This window comes from Salmo salar, chromosome 29, assembly GCF_965601325.2.
Source record: "Salmo salar chromosome 29, fSalSal1, whole genome shotgun sequence".
Lineage (NCBI taxonomy): Eukaryota > Metazoa > Chordata > Actinopteri > Salmoniformes > Salmonidae > Salmo > Salmo salar.
The window spans coordinates 33,517,684-33,532,023 of record NC_138319.1 but is presented as its reverse complement, the minus strand read 5'-3'; positions in this window follow the sequence as shown (position 1 = coordinate 33,532,023).

The following is a 14,340-nucleotide window of genomic DNA, read 5'->3' as shown; positions in this document are numbered from 1 at the left end:
AGCCAGCGATCCATACTCACTCAACATGGCATTTCTTTCATAGGCAATATGTTAAAAGGTGGCACATGGGAGTTCTGAGGGTATTTTCAGGTAGGCATTAGAGGTAGGCTTACAGCTCCACAGCACACGTCTCCGCAGATGACATTTGTATACATCCTTAGAGAATCATTGACCGCTTCAGAATCAATTAATAATCATAGACATAAAATTCAAATGTAGTTTTGTTTTTGTCATTGGGGCTCAGCATAGGGTATTGCTCTCAAATAACCTGCCTAAGTTACCTATCAAATGTCAAGTATTTTTGGAGAGGTATTTGGCGTCCGTGGAAAATACCACACCTTGTGTTTGTAAATTCTGCACGAGAGCACATTCCTGCAAAGGCTTATTTCACTGCCGTACTGTGTTCAATCTTGTTCAGCCATCTTGTCTCAAGAGGACCACAATGGAAATAAGTCCCAGACTTTATTTGGTGGATTTATCCTCGATGATTTTATTCATGTGCATGTATGGCTTTTACGTTTTATGTGTGCTTGTTTTTTTTAAATGGTCGAATTAATAAACTAAACTAAACTAAGGTCTACGGAGTTTTTGTATTTTTTTCTCCCCTAAATCATTTCAGTTGGGGGGCCATGACTAAAGATAAAGATAAATGGTTTAAGCTGTTATTTCACTGTAAATGAACATCAGTGTGAAGGAGCAATTTAACATTTCACAGTAAACTGATATTTGAGCTAATGGCTGACACATATATGAAATAACATCAAACTTGTCCAAATATGAACCCAAGAATGTCCTTAGGCTGTCAGCAGCACCACATTTTTTGTAATTGTTTGATTTGCAGTCATTGTTCCTTTTTGAAAATGAAAAGCATGTACGCATAAACACACACACACAAACACAACTAAGCTAAGAGACTGCCAGCCAAACTCCTGCCAGCTCTGTTTGTTCTGGGCAGTCATTTATTGGTTTTTGAAACACACACACACTCAGCAATTTATTGGCTTGTGTATTTGATATGTAACAGCAGTGTTTTCAAGAGTTTGTGTTCTCCTTAGACCACCTGCCAACAGACACTTTATCAAATCACAGTGTTCTCCTTAGACCACCTTCCAACAGACACTTTATCAAATCACAGTGTTCTCCTTAGAACACCTTCTACCAGACACGTTATCAAATCACAGTGTTCTCCTTAGACCACCTGCCAACAGACACGTTATCAAATCACAGTGTTCTCCTTAGACCACCTTCCAACAGACACTTTATCAAATCACAGTGTTCTCCTTAGAACACCTTCTACCAGACACGTTATCAAATCACAGTGTTCTCCTTAGAACACCTTCTACCAGACACATTATCAAATCACAGTGTTCTCCTTAGACCACCTTCTACCAGACACTTTATCAAATCACAGTGTTCTCCTTAGACCACCTTCTACCAGACACTTTATCAAATCACAGTGTTCTCCTTAGACCACCTGCCAACAGACACTTTAAGCTTTCTCTCTGCATCACAGGAAGTTATGTACAGCGAGCACATACAGGTAACAGGGACAGTACAGCAATCAGACTCTTAAACATGTCTTTGAACAAAAAAAAGTCATAATAAAATGTTTTTTGGGGTCAGTAGGTGCCCATCATAACGACAGCTGGTGGTTTGTTGGACACAGTAGCTCAGATAGATAGAACCTGTCTGCATTCTTGATTTCTGTAACTGTTTTCTTACCTGTGCAGTACTGACATAAGCTCAAAACCACTTTTATTTCAAACATGGTCCTGTTTTATCATTTGCTGTGCTGATCAATGGACAAACTTTTGACTGGTACTGTATATATATATATATACATTACCAGTGAGTATACAGTGGCAAGAAAAAGTAAGTGAACCATTCGTTATTACCTGGATTTGTCACAGTATCCACAGAAAATGGTGCCCCTCCTCGGCCGGGCGGCACGCGGCGCTCGTCGTCGCCGGTCTACTAGCTGCCACCGATCTATGTTTCTGTGTTCGTTGTGTTTTGTCTGTCTAAGTCCTCACCTGTTTTCGTTTCTGTCATTAGTGGGGGGGGGGGGGGTATTTAGTTTGTTCCTGTGGGGGTTGTGTGTTGTGCGGGATTATTTTGATTGTCAGCGGGCAGTGTGGTTGTACTTTGTATTTTGCTCCAGCATTTTCTTATTTGGAGTATTGATTCAAGCCGGGCTGCGCCCCGTGCGTATTTTCGCCTCTTCATCTGGATTACCTGTTTCCCTTTTGGGGTTTTCTGCGATCTCTGTGTTGTTGATACACCTAGCGTGTTGAGTGCCATTAAACTTCGGCCTACTGAACTATCACATCCTGCATTTGACTCTGCTCCTTCTTCCTGCCCTACATATCCGTGACAGGATTTCTGCATAAATTGGTCACAGTCTGCTTAAACTAATAACACACAAACAATTATACATTTTCATGTCTTTATTGGGACCACTCTAACCTGGTGGTCCCAGCGCGCACGACCCACGTGGAGTTCCAGCTCTCCGGCAGCCTCTGGAACTGCCGGTCTGCGGCCAACAAGGCTGAGTTCATCTCAGCCTATGCTACCCTCCAGTCCCTAGACTTCCTGGCGCTGACGGAAACATGGATTACCACAGATAACACTGCTACTCCTACTGCTCTCTCCTCGTCTGCCTACGTGTTCTCGCATACCCCTAGAGCATCGAGCCAGCGGGGTGGTGGCACTGGAATCCTCATCTCTCCCAAGTGGACATTCTCTCTTTCTCCCCTGACCCATCTGTCTATCTCCTCATTTGAATTCCATGCTGTCACAGTTACCAGCCCTTTCAAGCTTAACATCCTTATCATTTATCGCCCTCCAGGTTCCCTTGGAGAGTTCATCAATGAGCTTGACGCCTTGATAAGTTCCTTTCCTGAGGATGGCTCACCTCTCACAGTTCTGGGTGACTTTAACCTCCCCACGTCTACCTTTGACTCATTCCTCTCTGCCTCCTTCTTTCCACTCCTCTCCTCTTTTGACCTCACCCTCTCACCTTCCCCCCCTACTCACAAGGCAGGCAATACGCTTGACCTCATCTTTACTAGATGCTGTTCTTCCACTAATCTCATTGCAACTCCCCTCCAAGTCTCCGACCACTACCTTGTATCCTTTTCCCTCTCGCTCTCATCCAACACTTCTCACTCTGCCCCTACTCGGATGGTATTGCGCCGTCCCAACCTTCGCTCTCTCTCTCCCGCTACTCTCTCCTCTTCCATCCTATCATCTCTTCCCTCTGCTCAAACCTTGTCCAACCTATCTCCTGATTCTGCCTCCCTCTCTGCATCCTTTGATTTCCTCTGTCCCCTATCCTCCAGGCCGGCTCGGTCCTCCCCTCTTGCTCCGTGGCTCGACGACTCACTGCGAGCTCACAGAACAGGGCTCCGGGCAGCCGAGCGGAAATGGAGGAAAACTCGCCTCCCTGCGGACCTGGCATCCTTTCACTCCCTCCTCTCTACATTTTCCTCTTCTGTCTCTGCTGCTAAAGCCACTTTCTACCACTCTAAACTCCAAGCATCTGCCTCTAACCCTAGGAAGCTCTTTGCTACCTTCTCCTCCCTCCTGAATCCTCCTCCCCCTCCCCCCCCCCTCCCTCTCTGCGGATGACTTCGTCAACCATTTTGAAAAGAAGGTTGACGACATCCGATCCTCGTTTGCTAAGTGAAACGACACCGCTGGTCCTGCTCACACTGCCCTACCCTGTGCTTTGACCTCTTTCTCCCCTCTCTCTCCAGATGAAATCTCGCGTCTTGTGACGGCCGGCCGCCCAACAACCTGCCCACTTGACCCTATCCCCTCCTCTCTTCTCCAGACCATTTCCGGAGACCTTCTCCCCTACCTCACCTCGCTCATCAACTCATCCTTGACCGCTGGCTACGTCCCTTCCGTCTTCAAGAGAGCGAGAGTTGCACCCCTTCTGAAAAAACCTACACTCGATCCCTCCGATGTCAACAACTACAGACCAGTATCCCTTCTTTCCTTTCTCTCCAAAACTCTTGAACGTGCCGTCCTTGGCCAGCTCTCTTGCTATCTCTCTCAGAATGACCTACTTGATCCTAATCAGTCAGGTTTCAAGACTGGGCATTCAACTGAGACTGCTCTTCTCTGTGTCACGGAGGCTCTCCGCACTGCTAAAGCTAACTCTCTCTCCTCTGCTCTCATCCTTCTAGACCTATCTGCTGCCTTTGATACTGTGAACCATCAGATCCTCCTCTCCACCCTCTCCGAGCTGGGCATCTCCGGCGCGGCCCACGCTTGGATTGCGTCCTACCTGACAGGTCGCTCCTACCAGGTGGCGTGGCGAGAATCTGTCTCCGCACCACGTGCTCTCACCACTGGTGTCCCCCAGGGCTCTGTTCTAGGCCCTCTCCTATTCTCGCTATACACCAAGTCACTTGGCTCTGTCATATCCTCACATGGTCTCTCATATCATTGCTATGCAGATGACACACAATTAATCTTCTCCTTTCCCCCTTCTGACAACCAGGTGGCGAATCGCATCTCTGCATGTCTGGCAGACATATCAGTGTGGATGACGGATCACCACCTCAAGCTGAACCTCGGCAAGACGGAGCTGCTCTTACTCCCGGGGAAGGACTGCCCGTTCCATGATCTCGCCATCACGGTTGACAACTCCCTTGTGTCCTCCTCCCAGAGTGCTAAGAGCCTCGGCGTGACCCTGGACAACACCCTGTCGTTCTCCACTAACATCAAGGCGGTGACCCGATCCTGTAGGTTCATGCTCTACAACATTCGCAGAGTACGACCCTGCCTCACACAGGAAGCGGCGCAGGTCCTAATCCAGGCACTTGTCATCTCCCGTCTGGATTACTGCAACTCGTTGTTGGCTGGGCTCCCTGCCTGTGCCATTAAACCCCTACAACTCATCCAGAACGCCGCAGCCCGTCTGGTGTTCAACCTTCCCAAGTTCTCTCACGTCACCCCGCTCCTCCGCTCTCTCCACTGGTTTCCTGTCGAAGCTCGCATCCGCTACAAGACCATGGTACTTGCCTATGGAGCTGTGAGGGGAACGGCACCTCCGTACCTTCAGGCTCTGATCAGGCCCTACACCCAAACAAGGGCACTGCGTTCATCCACCTCTGGCCTGCTCGCCTCCCTACCTCTGAGGAAGCACAGTTCCCGCTCAGCCCAGTCAAAACTGTTCGCTGCTCTGGCACCCCAATGGTGGAACAAGCTCCCTCACGACGCCAGGACAGCGGAGTCAATCACCACCTTCCGGAGTCACCTGAAACCCCACCTCTTTAAGGAATACCTGGGATAAGATAAAGTAATCCTTCTAACCCCCCCCCCTTAAAAGATTTAGATGCACTATTGTAAAGTGGTTGTTCCACTGGATATTATAAGGTGAATGCACCAATTTGTAAGTCGCTCTGGATAAGAGCGTCTGCTAAATGACTTAAATGTAAATGTAAATGTAAACATTCACAGTGCAGGGTGGGAAAAGTATGACCAAACCCAAACCAAACCAAGGGAATGTTTATTTTTTCTGTTTTCTCGTTCTCACTTTTTCCTGCTTCAGCTCATGAGTGCCCTGTTATCGCCTGTTAATTAGCACTGTTATCGCCTGTTCATTAGCCCTGTTATAGCCTGTTCATTAGCCCTGTTAGCGCATGTTTATTAGCCGTCATCGCCTGTTCATTAGCCCTGTTAGCGCATGTTTATTAGCCCTGTTATCACCTGTTCAATAGCCCTGTTATCGCTTGTTCATTAGCCCTATTATTGCCTGTTCATTAGCCCTGTTAGCGCATGTTTATTAGCCGTCATCGCCTGTTCATTAGCCCTGTTATCGCCTGTTCATTAGCCCTGTTATCGCCTGTTCATTAGCCCTGTTATCGCCTGTTCATTAACATTGGTATTAAAGGATTACAAGTAAAAGTGGAAACAGAGTTTGTCTCTGCTGAGGCTGTGACACTAGAGAGTTCAGGAGGGATATAGAGCTTGCCATGTGACTACAGGCTGTAGATTCAGACTTAATTGGTTTGGAAGCCATATGTGATATGAATCGTTATGTAAACAAACTATGCTAAGTACCACAGAATTTGTAATTTGATGGAATATTGAGTCACAAGCCTGACCTTTCTGCATTAAAAGCAGCTGAGACCTTTTACGACTGAGCACAATTATAACCTAATTGTGAGCTGATACTATACTGTTATGTGTATACAGTTTTAATAGAAACAGACTACCTACCGATATGCAAAACATCTCAATATCACTAATTAGACTGAAAAATTCACCTCATGTAAGAAATGTGTTCCAACCTTTTTGCCCTTTATTAGTTGTTATGCTAATGTGTTTTTCCAGAACTAACATTTAACAAGCAAATGGTAAATAATTAATAAACACTGTTTTTTTATACAAGTTTGACCTCTCAAGGCTTTTCAAATGGAATAAAATACGATATAATGCAACAGATCTGTAGAAGTCTATCAATGTGTAGATTCCCCTGGTCTCTGTTTTGACTTGTCCAGGATCTTCCTGATCCATCTTCATGATCCATCTTCATGACTCTGTGCTCCATCGCCAGCTATATTGATGAGACATCAGTGCTCGTTGTGTCATTTCTGGAGGCCCATACTGGAATGATTGGAGATGTTAAAGAAACGGGTGCAGAAGTGAGTGATGGTGATGGGACAGATGAGAGAGAGAGTCATGTTTAAGGAATGAGGGAAAGATAATTATGTTTAAGGGAGGAGAGTGGGAGAGAATGATGCTGTAGGGATGGAAGGGAGAGTGAGTTATGTTTTACAGAGAGATTGAGAGAGAGAGAAAGAGGAGTGACAAGCTCCTCTAATCAGTGCCAATACATTGGCACTTCGGTGGCACCATCTGTGGACCTATTTTCAGCTGAAAATGTCACAAACAATTGCGGCACAGCAAACACCAGCCAGGTCACCGTGATACAAGTCAGTATTGAACGTCCATCCATGTCTGAGGACGTCGGGAGATGACTTGGAAACAGGCCACTAGGGGAAACAGTGAGCTCTGTTACCTTCAAGTAGCTTTCGGGTTTGCTAGGGCTTTGTGGACAGGGATGGTAGAGGGGCGTAAGCATCCGCCTCGGGTGCCAAAGCGCCAAATGTTGCATGTCCAAGTCCAGCAATATAATTATTTATTTTTTGTCTATCCCAAACCATAATCCCTTACCTCAACATTTCTGAGTTAATACCTCAACATTTCTGAGTTAACTTCTATGGGCTACGTGGGACGCTAGCGTCCCACCTGCGGGACACAGGCAGTGAAATATCAGGGTGGCAAATTCAAAAACAACAAAATGTCATAATTCAACTTTCTCAAACATACAACTATTTTACACCATTTTAAAGATACACTTCTCCTTGATGTAACCACATTGTCCGATTTCAAAAACGCTTTACAGTGAAAGCAAAACATTAGATTATGTTAGGAGAGTACATAGACAAAAATAATCACACAGCCATTTTCCAAGCAAGGACATATGTCAATAAAACCCAAAACACAGCTAAATGAAGCACTAACCTTTGACGATCTTCATCAGATGACACTCCTAGGACATTATGTTACACAATACATGTATGTTTTGTTCGATAAAGTTCATATTTATATCCAAAACAGCATTTTACATTGGCGCGTGATGTTCAGAAAATGTATTCCCACCAAAACGTCCGGTGAATGAATCAATGTACAAAAATACTCTTCATAAACGTTGACAAAATATATAACAATTATTTAAAGAATTATAGATAGACTACTCCTGGATGCAACCGCTGTGTCAGATTTTAAAATAGCTTTATGGAGAAAGCACATTTTTCAATATTCTGAGTACATAGCTCAGCCATCACGGTGAGCTATTCAGACACCCGCCAAGTTTGGGGCAACCTAAACTCAGAATTAATATTAGAAATATTCTCTTACCTTTGCTGATCTTCGTCAAAATGCACTCCCAGGACTGCTACTTCCACAAGAAATGCTGTTTTTGTTCCAAATAATCCATATTTATGTCCAAATACCTCTGTTTTGTTCGTGCGTACAGATCACTTATCCAAAGGCATAACGCACGAGCGCGGAACCAGAGACAAAAAGTCAAAATGTTCCATTACCGTACTTAGAAGCATGTCAAACGCTGTTTAAAATCAATCTTTATGGTATTTTTAACGTAAAATTGCGATAATATTCCAACCAGACAATAGCATATTCATTCAAGGAGAAAAAGAAGGAACAGCGTGCTCGCGTGACCGCGCATATCCAATCCCTGTTGCCAGGCAGTCCACTCAGAAACTGAGCTCCTATTATCTGCCCAGTGACAGGAGAATGCTCAAACCACTTTCTGAAGGCTTTAGACAGCCAATGGAAGGCTTAGGAAGTGCAACGTAACTCCACGGATACTGTAGTTTTGAAAGGGACTAGAAAGAAGAACTACAATTCTCAGATCCTCCACTTCCTGGTTGACTTTTTCTCCGATTTTTGCCTGCCATATGAGTTCTGTTATACTCACAGACACCATTCAAACAGTTTTAGAAACTTCAGAGTGTTTTCTATCCAAATCTACTGATAATATGCATATTCTAGTTTCTGGGCAAGAGTAGTAACCTGTTTAAATTGGGTACGTTTTTCATCCGGCCGTGAAAATACTGCCCCCTAGCCCAGACAGGTTAATGCCTCAACATTTCTGAGTTAATGCCTCAACATTTCTGAGTCAATGCCTCAACATTTCTGAGTCAATGCCTCAACATTTCTGAGTTAATGCCTCAACATTTCTGAGTTAATGCCTCAACATTTCTGAGTTAATGCCTCAACATTTCTGAGTCAATGCCTCAACATTTCTGAGTTAATGCCTCAACATTTCTGAGTTAATGCCTCAACATTTCTGAGTCAATGCCTCACCCTAACCTTAAAAACTTTGAGAAACATGGATGAACATATAATTCTCTTTATCCTTTTTTTCTCCCCAACTGGTATTTACAATCTAGTCTCATTACTGCAACTCCCCAAGGAGCTCGGGAGAGGCAACGGTCAAGAGCAATGCGTCCTGCGAAACACGACCCTGCTCGCTTAACCCAGAATCCAGCATAACCAATGTGTCGAAGGAAACACTATCCAACTGACGACCGAAGTCAGTTTGCAGGCGCCCAGTCCACCACAAGGAGTCGCTAGAGCACAACGAGACAAGGAAATCCCAGCCAGCCAAACCCTCCCCTAACCTTGGACGATGCTGGGCCAATTGTGCACCGGCCCATGGGTCTCCCAGTCACAGTCCGCTGTGACGCAGCCTGGGATCAAACCCGAGGCTGTAGTGGCGCCTCAACACTGCGATGCAGTGCCTTAGACCACTGCACCACTCAGGAGACAATGAATTCTAGCGTGAGACTGTGAGAGCTTGTTGCAGCACACACCTACACACATATTGCCCTGTTGTCTACCCAGGGATCTGAGAGGAGGCACGGGGACCAAGTGAGCCCTCATGAACATCAAGTGTTGATAGCATAATAACCACCTCACCGCTCAACTAACCAGTCACAATAGATCTAACATATAGGTCTGGGATAAGACTCAGTGTCTGTGTGTGATGACAGGAGAAGTGAAGCCGTCTGAGATTCATAAAAGACGTATGAACACGGAGAATAGAAGAGAAAGTTGTTTGGAGATGAAGACAGATCCTTCAAAGACAACACAAAACTCAATGACAGCTCCAGATAGACTTAAAGAAATGGGATGAGTAAGGAGATGTATCATGTTATATCATTGTTATGCATATACTCAATGCTCTAAGGCAGTATCTTATCAGGTCAGAAGTAGGAATATGCTCTAGTCTTGGTTTGATTACTCCGTCACCGGCACCCACAGACTAGCACTGAAGCATGTATTGTGCTATAGCAGCAATACCACTGGCCTGTGGTAATTTGTTGGTCATTTGGAACCGATATGTTGTGCATAAGCTATCCCAAACATTTCCCCTGAGCGAAAAGTTGTCGTCCGAGCGAGTGGATTTGTGACTTATGATGAAGCTTACAGTGAATCACGGGTGGAAATTAAAAACTGTCAGAGGCTGAGAGCCTCCGTGGCTTAATGCTGGCATTAGTCATTCATGTACTCTACTGCTCTTCCCTCTGCAGTTAACGTGTGGAAGTAGAGAAGCAAAGTACTCCATAGGTCTAACAGAGAGTGGAAGTGACACATCACTCTAGTGGGTGTGAAGATTCACTGGATATCCTGTTATTTATAAAACAGTTGTGTAATGTAATGGTGAATTTCAACCGCTTTAAATCACTGTCGTGTGTAAGAGAACAACATCTCACTACACCTTACATATTTTAAAGGCTCACCAGGTGTACAGAAGGTGTGGAGCGCAGTTTTCGTCTTATCGCAAAGCTTTCAACAGGCTAGACAAAGATAAAACGTGTTTCTGAAAGGGGAACGAGAGTAGAGTCAAAGATCATCTGCTGATCCCTTAAAGTGGCCCGTATCTTGTCTGAGCGACACCTGAATGCCAATGACCTTACACTAAGCTGACCTTTCGCCAGCAAGGCTTCAGACTGTCTCCAGGGTTCCGGTGTGTGTTTACAGACACAACGGAACCCTGTGTAAAACATACATCCTGTCTAGTGACCAGTGGAACTGAAGTCCTTTTGTCCTCAGTTATCAGTGGAATGTTGAATTCACATTTTTAATTGGATCATGATGTGGTCGTAGACGTCCTGCTTAACATAAACACAAGTCGGAGGGTAGTGTTATAGAGCTGCGTTATTATGATTTGGTTGAAGATGACAGGCAGTCAGACTGACTCACATTAGCCATACAGAATCCAACTAATATCTGACAGACTGACTCTCAGGGGTTTTAGAGGGATATCATTGAAGTGTGTATATAAGAGACCTGCCGAATTAGAGCAGGGCCTTGGAGAAGTGTGTGAGCATGCCTGTGTGTGTGCCTGTGTGTGTGAGTGAGCGTGCTTATGTGTATGTGAGTGAGCGTGCCTGTATGTGTGAGTGAGCGTGCCTGTGTGTGTGAGCGTGCCTATGTGTGTGTGAGTGAGTGTGCCTGTGTGTGTGTGTGAGCGTGCCTGCGTGTGTGAGCGTGTCTATGTGTGTGTGAGTGAGTGTGCCTGTGTGTGTGTGTGTGTGTGTGTGAGCGTGCCTGTGTGTGTGAGCGTGTCCATGTGTGTGAGTGAGTGAGCGTGCCTGTATGTGTGAATGAGTGTGCCTGTGTGTGTGAGCGTGCCTGTGTGTGTGTGTGTGAGAGTGTGCCTGTGTGTGTGAGTGAGCGTGCTTATGTGTGTGTGTGTGTGAGCGTGCCTGTGTGTGTGTGTGAGTGTGCCTGTGTGTGTGAGTGAGCGTGCTTATGTGTGTGAGTGAGTGAGCGTGCCTGTATGTGTGTGTGAGTGTGCCTGTGTGTGTGTGCCTATGTGTGTGTGAGTGAGCGTGAGCGTGCCTGTGTGTGTGAGCGTGCCTGTGTGTGTGAGCGTGCCTATGTGTGTGTGAGTGAGTGTGCCTGTGTGTGTGTGTGAGCGTGCCTGTGTGTGTGAGTGAGTGTGCCTGTGTGTGTGTGTGTGTGTGAGCGTGCCTGTGTGTGTGTGTGTGTGTGTGTGTGTGTGTGTGTGTGTGTGTGTGTGTGTGTGTGTGTGTGTGTGTGTGTGTGTGAGCGTGCCTGTGTGTGTGTGAGTGTGTGAGCGTACCTGTGTGTGTGTGTGAGTGTGTGAGCGTGCCTGTGTGTGTGTGTGTGTGTGTGTGTGTGAGCGTGCCTGCGTGTGTGTGAGTGTGTGAGCGTACCTGTGTGTGTGTGTGAGTGTGTGAGCGTGCCTGTGTGTGTGTGTGTGTGTGTGTGTGAGCGTGCCTGCGTGTGTGTGTGTGTGTGAGCGTGCCTGTGTGTGTGTGTGTGTGAGTGTGTGAGCGTGCCTGTATGTGTGTGAGTGTGTGAGCGTGCCTGCGTGTGTCAGTGAGTGTGTGAGCGTGCCTGTGTGTGTGTGTGTGTGTGTGTGTGTGTGTGTGAGCGTGCCTGCGTGTGTGTGTGTGTGTGAGCGTGCCTGTGTGTGTGTGTGTGTGAGTGTGTGAGCGTGCCTGTATGTGTGTGAGTGTGTGAGCGTGCCTGAGTGTGTCAGTGTGTCTGCATCTGCCTTTCTGTGTGTCCGTATGTTTCCGTGCATCCACACCTGTGTATGAGAATGTGTGTGTGTGCATTCTCTGACCCATCACTCCTGTTGATTGAAGACGATGCGACCACTCCTGCTGTGTCTTTGACACTCCACCTTCACTAACTCTGCTGAAGTTAAAGGAGACTCTAATAAGACTCTAATAAGACACAAGAAACCTTAAACAGATGTGATTCGTCAGCTCCTTTGTCTGTTGTGATTGAGTTGATGTCTCATATTGACAGTACTGTAGAACGCTGGAGAGGAAGAGAACTGGGGGGAGAAACACTTGTTAGGATTGTCCTGACTGACTGCAGTATTTTCTGACTCTACCTACAGAGTGAACGTCTCTGAAGAGAACCCTTGCTGTTGTTTCCTTTGAGTTTGCTGTTTTGTAATAAACGTACGTTTAGATACAGGTTCATTCACATTCAGTGTTTGACCAGTATAACTCCCTACTGCCTCTTTGCAATAATTATATTTTTATTACAGATTGTGCTGACTGTAACAATGTTGCCATTCTATTTAATTCAACCCAATACTTTTCTGATATTCAACCTCACACAACACCGTCTTCTTAGCAACAAAACCATTCCCAAGCCCTGATCGTTGAGTGCTTCAGTCTTCTGCTCCAGCCAATCATTAAACCACCTGATTCATCCCTGACCCTGGGAGACAGGTAGAACTACCTGATTGACACCTGACCCTGGGAGACAGGGAGAACTACCTGATTCATCCCTGACCCTGGGAGACAGGGAGAACTACCTGATTCATCCCTGACCCTGGGAGACAGGGAGAACTACCTGATTCATCCCTGACCCTGGGAGACAGGGAGAACTACCTGATTCATCCCTGACCCTGGGAGACAGGGAGAACTACCTGATTGACACCTGACCCTGGGAGACAGGGAGAACTACCTGATTCATCCCTGACCCTGGGAGAACTACCTGATTCATCCCTGACATTTTTACATTTTTTTAACATTTTAGTCATTTAGCAGACGCGCTTATCCAGAGCGACTTACAGTAGTGAATGCATACATTTCATACATTTTTTTTCTCCGTACTGGTCCCCCGTGGGAATCGAACCCACAACCCTGGCATTGCAAACATCATGCTCTACCAATTGAGCCACACGGGACCATGGGAGACAGGGAGAACTACCTGATTGATCACCTGACCCTGGGAGACAGGTAGAACTACCTGATTGACACCTGACCCTGGGAGACAGGGAGAACTACCTGATTGACACCTGACCCTGGGAGACAGGGAGAACTACCTGATTGACACCTGACCCTGGGAGACAGGGAGAACTACCTGATTGACACCTGACCCTGGGAGACAGGGAGAACTACCTGATTGACACCTGACCCTGGGAGACAGGGAGAACTACCTGATTCATCCCTGACCCTGGGAGACAGGGAGAACTACCTGATTGATCACCTGACCCTGGGAGACAGGGAGAACTACCTGATTCATCCCTGACCCTGGGAGACAGGGAGAACTACCTGATTGACACCTGACCCTGGGAGACAGGGAGAACTACCTGATTGACACCTGACCCTGGGAGACAGGGAGAACTACCTGATTGATCACCTGACCCTGGGAGACAGGTAGAACTACCTGATTGACACCTGACCCTGGGAGACAGGGAGAACTACCTGATTGATCACCTGACCCTGGGAGACAGTTAGAACTACCTGATTGACACCTGACCCTGGGAGACAGGGAGAACTACCTGATTGATCACCTGACCCTGGGAGACAGGTAGAACTACCTGATTCATCCCTGACCCTGGGAGACAGGGAGAACTACCTGATTGCCCCCCATGACCCTGGGAGACATGTAGAACTACCTGATTCATCCCTGACCCTGGGAGACAGGTAGAACTACCTGATTAACACCTGACCCTGGGAGACAGGTAGAACTACCTGATTCATCCCTGACCTTGGGAGACAGGTAGAACTACCTGATTGACACCTGACCCTGGGAGACAGGTAGAACTACCTGATTAATCCCTGACCCTGGGAGACAGGGAGAACTACCTGATTGACACCTGACCCTGGTAGACAGGTAGAACTACCTGATTCATCCCTGACCCTGGGAGACAGGGAGAACTACCTGATTCATCCCTGACCCTGGGAGACAGGGAGAACTACCTGATTGACACCTGACCCTGGGAGACAGGGAGAA